The 5,000-nt window shown below is 49.2% G+C and overlaps 8 non-coding genes across 8 annotated transcripts; 2 read left to right on the top strand and 6 right to left on the bottom strand.

Annotated features, from left to right (window-relative positions):
- Positions 1-85: 85 nt before the first annotated feature.
- LOC131450169 (U1 spliceosomal RNA) lies at positions 86-249 on the bottom strand. Its single transcript, XR_009235105.1, has one exon. It is a non-coding gene; the product is annotated as a U1 spliceosomal RNA (small nuclear RNA).
- A 402-nt stretch (positions 250-651) lies between these two features.
- Positions 652-770, top strand: LOC131450230 (5S ribosomal RNA). Its single transcript, XR_009235163.1, has one exon. It is a non-coding gene; the product is annotated as a 5S ribosomal RNA (ribosomal RNA).
- A 149-nt stretch (positions 771-919) lies between these two features.
- Positions 920-1,112, bottom strand: LOC131450255 (U2 spliceosomal RNA). Its single transcript, XR_009235188.1, has one exon. It is a non-coding gene; the product is annotated as a U2 spliceosomal RNA (small nuclear RNA).
- A 1,003-nt stretch (positions 1,113-2,115) lies between these two features.
- On the bottom strand, positions 2,116-2,230 carry LOC131450371 (U5 spliceosomal RNA). The gene has a single exon (XR_009235285.1). It is a non-coding gene; the product is annotated as a U5 spliceosomal RNA (small nuclear RNA).
- A 645-nt stretch (positions 2,231-2,875) lies between these two features.
- Positions 2,876-3,039, bottom strand: LOC131450177 (U1 spliceosomal RNA). Its single transcript, XR_009235113.1, has one exon. It is a non-coding gene; the product is annotated as a U1 spliceosomal RNA (small nuclear RNA).
- Positions 3,040-3,441: 402 nt separating this feature from the next.
- LOC131450089 (5S ribosomal RNA) lies at positions 3,442-3,560 on the top strand. Its single transcript, XR_009235029.1, has one exon. It is a non-coding gene; the product is annotated as a 5S ribosomal RNA (ribosomal RNA).
- A 129-nt stretch (positions 3,561-3,689) lies between these two features.
- LOC131450215 (U2 spliceosomal RNA) lies at positions 3,690-3,882 on the bottom strand. The gene has a single exon (XR_009235149.1). It is a non-coding gene; the product is annotated as a U2 spliceosomal RNA (small nuclear RNA).
- Positions 3,883-4,885: 1,003 nt separating this feature from the next.
- LOC131450370 (U5 spliceosomal RNA) lies at positions 4,886-5,000 on the bottom strand. Its single transcript, XR_009235284.1, has one exon. It is a non-coding gene; the product is annotated as a U5 spliceosomal RNA (small nuclear RNA).

Genomic DNA, 5,000 nt, shown 5'->3' with positions numbered 1-5,000 from the left:
TCGCTCTGCGAGCACGTGAGAAGCCTGGAGATGGGCACACAAGGCGGAACTTTGGGCGGCTGACCTTTGCTTACAACTACGTCATCGGGGGAGAGCGCGGACGCAGTACCCCACCAGCAAAAATTATGCAGTCAAGATTTCCACGTTTGGGGAATTTGCAGGGGTCAGCACAACCAGAGTGCAATGGCTGAGCCTCGCTCTGGGTGAACCACCTTCTTGATCATGGTGTCTCCCCTGCCAGGTAAGTATGAGGTGTACTTGCCCAGCACTGGGTGGCTGTTCCCAGACACAGTTCTTTGGCCGATGGTGCAGGAAATGGATAGTCCCAGAGTCCAATGCCTTGACTCAGGTGCTCGTTAATGCTGTGCTGTGTTCAACTTCAACCTCCAGCACACATTGGAGAGGAAACACTCGACCTTTTCACTGGCATACCTGGCTGTCATTTCCTATAGATTCAGCAACAACTGGACCTGACGGCACCAACAGCAGCTTACCCATCTCGGTGTAGCTTCCAAATACTGGAATAGAGTGTAGCAGGTAGTGGCGATAAAGGCTCAAGTGCAGTGTGTTCGGAAGGCTGACTTTTGAGCCCCTCCACGAGCAGGGGGCCTTGCCTGGTCTATAAAAGGAGTCTGTGTCACCTGCCCGTCGGCTTACGGCCACACCACCCTGAGCACGCCCGATCTCGTCTGATCTCGGAAGCTAAGCAGGGTCGGGCCTGGTTAGTACTTGGATGGGAGACTGCCTGGGAATACCAGGTGCTGTAAGCTTTTACACTGCAGCACACTTTTACACTGCAGCACGCTTTGACACTGCTGCTTCCTTACAAGAAACGTGGGCTTGCAATCACGTTGACGCACGGGCACACGTTAATGTCCTTCCAGTTTCAGCCTTGCTTTGGTTTTCACAGAAAAAAAGAGAACGGTGCACCGTTCCTGGTGGCACTGCAATACCAGGTCAATGCAAGGAGTGAAGAGAGCAAGCCCCAGGTTTCACCGCCCAATGCTCAAAAATGCATTTAATATTTAATCCCCATATAGAGGACATATCAGATATTAAAATGATAAGAACAGATACTACACTTGATCTTAGCCAAAAGGCCGAGAAGCGATGGCCCGCCAGTGTCTGGGGCCAACTCAAGATCTTGGCGCACAAGTTACTTGTTGTGGTGCCATGTTTCTGAAGTGCGCATAACAAAGGCTGCTGCCGATCACCTCCGCCCCCAGGTGATCTAAGTGCACCTCTGAGCCGTGACGGACAGCTGCTTGACATTTGACACACTCAAAGGGCGCAGCCATACAGCAAAGCCCACCAAAAATAACTTAAACTAGTGATGTGACGTTCCGTTTCGAGGCTTCGAAGCGTGTGCCGAGTAGGGGAGGGGGCGTTTCCGCGATGCGCGTATCGAGGCTTGCTTCATTTAGGGGAGGAGCCAAAAATGATGACGTCCGAAGCCTCGCTGCCCGGCTGTACCACGTGATTGCTTCGTGAAGTGGTTCAGATTTTGCGCGAGGTTTTACAGCTATATAGACCCCTCAGGCTCCATTCAAAATGTTTTTGAAGGAGAGTTGCGGTCAGTTGAGAGTTTGGATAGTTTGGAGAGTTTGGATACTACAGTTTGGATAGCGTTTATATAGTTTGGAGATAGTTTGGAGAGTTTAGGGAGAGAGGGAGAGAGAGAGATTTAGGAGAGTGAGGAGAGTAGGATAGGTGATATAGGATGGAGCCAGCGAGGCTCATCATTGTCCAAGTTACACAAGCATAATCTGTGCCCTTTTCCTAGTTCCACAAGCACTTTCATTGTCCTCTGCCTGATTACGCCGATGCCATTTTCAGAAAAAACATTGCACAACCTGCCATATTATGATATTACCATTTTGGGAAGATATACACACACAATACATTCAAACAATGTATTAAACAGAAATTATTTGGTCACACATTTTTTGTAATTCATAGTCATTTCTAACAGACACAACAATTCAATTCATCACACATTATGTGGTTCAGATACAGCTGCCTGTGATTATACACTTGGCCAGTAGGTGGTTTCGTGTGCACATGAAGCTTCGAGAAATGAACCCTTTCTCGAACCAATTGGCTCAAGTGGTTCAATGCCTCATGAGGCTTCATCTCACCATCACTAACTTAAACTCTCGGACGTTCCTCTCCACGGAAGTCTTTAGTAAAAGGCGAAAGACTTGTGCATTTTGAAGAAAAACCAGAGTCGACATAGCCCCTCTCCTTGAGAGCAGCCAACGAGTCTATCCGCCGGAGTCACCACAGTCTCGGTCGGCCCGGCCGGCCACCTTGGGACAGCCTTTCTTCAACGTTTTTGGTTTGCCGGCCAATCAACCGCCCACATTTGACTGCATGTTTGGAAGCGCATTCTTACTGTTGGTTGTGTGCTGCAGTTTTCTATCAATCGCTGAGGCTGTGGCACATTCCTCGCTCCCGGGCACACCTCCAAGGTTTAGTGGTAGATGTGAGTGCATGAGCAGAGTAGCTCTGTGTCACACCGAGCAGTACAAACTGCCGGGCCGTTTCCCAGCTCCTCCGGGCTTCTGAAATGGTGAGCTGCTCCTGGCATCGCTTCAATATCAGGTCAATGTACAGGAGTGGACGGAACAAGCGCCAAAGTATTAACCCTTGGCATGATGGCCATGGATCCATCTCCAACAATCCAGTTCTCCTACAAAGAGCCGGGAAAGGGAGCATGACATTTCCTTAGAGCTAAAAGACAACACCCACAACCATCCCGTTCCCAGCAACTTGGAAAGACTGGGGATGTCGCTCTGCGAGCACGTGAGAAGCCTGGAGATGGGCACACAAGGCGGAACTTTGGGCGGCTGACCTTTGCTTACAACTACGTCATCGGGGGAGAGCGCGGACGCAGTACCCCACCAGCAAAAATTATGCAGTCAAGATTCCCACGTTTGGGGAATTTGCAGGGGTCAGCACAACCAGAGTGCAATGGCTGAGCCTCGCTCTGGGTGAACCACCTTCTTGATCATGGTGTCTCCCCTGCCAGGTAAGTATGAGGTGTACTTGCCCAGCACTGGGTGGCTGTTCCCAGACACAGCTCTTTGGCCGATGGTGCAGGAAATGGATAGTCCCAGAGCGCAATGCCTTGACTCAGGTGCTCGTTAATGCTGTGCTGTGTTCAACTTCAACCTCCAGCACACATTGGAGAGGAAACACTCGACCTTTTCACTGGCATACCTGGCTGTCATTTCCTATAGATTCAGCAACAACTGGACCTGACGGCACCAACAGCAGCTTACCCATCTCGGTGTAGCTTCCAAATACTGGAATAGAGTGTAGCAGGTAGTGGCGATAAAGGCTCAAGTGCAGTGTGTTCGGAAGGCTGACTTTTGAGCCCCTCCACGAGCAGGGGGCCTTGCCTGGTCTATAAAAGGAGTCTGTGTCACCTGCTCGTCGGCTTACGGCCACACCACCCTGAGCACGCCCGATCTCGTCTGATCTCGGAAGCTAAGCAGGGTCAGGCCTGGTTAGTACTTGGATGGGAGACTGCCTGGGAATACCAGGTGCTGTAAGCTTTTACACTGCAGCACGCTTTGACACTGCTGCTTCCTTACAAGAAACGTGGGCTTGCAATCACGTTGACGCACAGGCACACGTTAATGTCCTTCCAGTTTCAGCCTTGCTTTGGTTTTCACAGAAAAAAAGAACGGTGCACCGTTCCTGGTGGCACTGCAATACCAGGTCAATGCAAGGAGTGAAGAGAGCAAGCCCCAGGTTTCACCGCCCAATGCTCAAAAATGCATTTAATATTTAATCCCCATATAGAGGACATATCAGATATTAAACTGATAAGAACAGATACTACACTTGATCTTAGCCAAAAGGCCGAGAAGCGATGGCCCGCCAGTGTCTGGGGCCAACTCAAGATCTTGGTGCACAAGTTACTTGTTGTGGTGCCATGTTTCTGAAGTGCGCATAACAAAGGCTGCTGCCGATCACCTCCGCCCCCAGGTGATCTAAGTGCACCTCTGAGCCGTGACGGACAGCTGCTTGACATTTGACACACTCAAAGGGCGCAGCCATACAGCAAAGCCCACCAAAAATAACTTAAACTAGTGATGTGACGTTCCGTTTCGAGGCTTCGAAGCGTGTGCCGAGTAGGGGAGGGGGCGTTTCCGCGATGCGCGTATCGAGGCTTGCTTCATTTAGGGGAGGAGCCAAAAATGATGACGTCCGAAGCCTCGCTGCCCGGCTGTACCACGTGATTGCTTCGTGAAGTGGTTCAGATTTTGCGCGAGGTTTTACAGCTATATAGACCCCTCAGGCTCCATTCAAAATGTTTTTGAAGGAGAGTTGCGGTCAGTTGAGAGTTTGGATAGTTTGGAGAGTTTGGATACTACAGTTTGGATTGCGTTTATATAGTTTGGAGATAGTTTGGAGAGTTTAGGGAGAGAGGGAGAGAGAGAGATTTAGGAGAGTGAGGAGAGTAGGATAGGTGATATAGGATGGAGCCAGCGAGGCTCATCATTGTCCAAGTTACACAAGCATAATCTGTGCCCTTTTCCTAGTTCCACAAGCACTTTCATTGTCCTCTGCCTGATTACGCCGATGCCATTTTCAGAAAAAACATTGCACAACCTGCCATATTATGATATTACCATTTTGGGAAGATATACACACACAATACATTCAAACAATGTATTAAACAGAAATTATTTGGTCACACATTTTTTGTAATTCATAGTCATTTCTAACAGACACAACAATTCAATTCATCACACATTATGTGGTTCAGATACAGCTGCCTGTGATTATACACTTGGCCAGTAGGTGGTTTCGTGTGCACATGAAGCTTCGAGAAATGAACCCTTTCTCGAACCAATTGGCTCAAGTGGTTCAATGCCTCATGAGGCTTCATCTCACCATCACTAACTTAAACTCTCGGACGTTCCTCTCCACGGAAGTCTTTAGTAAAAGGCGAAAGACTTGTGCATTTTGAAGAAAAACCAGAGTCG

Source organism: Solea solea, unplaced genomic scaffold, assembly GCF_958295425.1.
Source record: "Solea solea unplaced genomic scaffold, fSolSol10.1 scaffold_41, whole genome shotgun sequence".
In the NCBI taxonomy this organism is placed as follows: domain Eukaryota; kingdom Metazoa; phylum Chordata; class Actinopteri; order Pleuronectiformes; family Soleidae; genus Solea; species Solea solea.
This window is presented reverse-complemented; position numbering and strand designations above follow the sequence as displayed.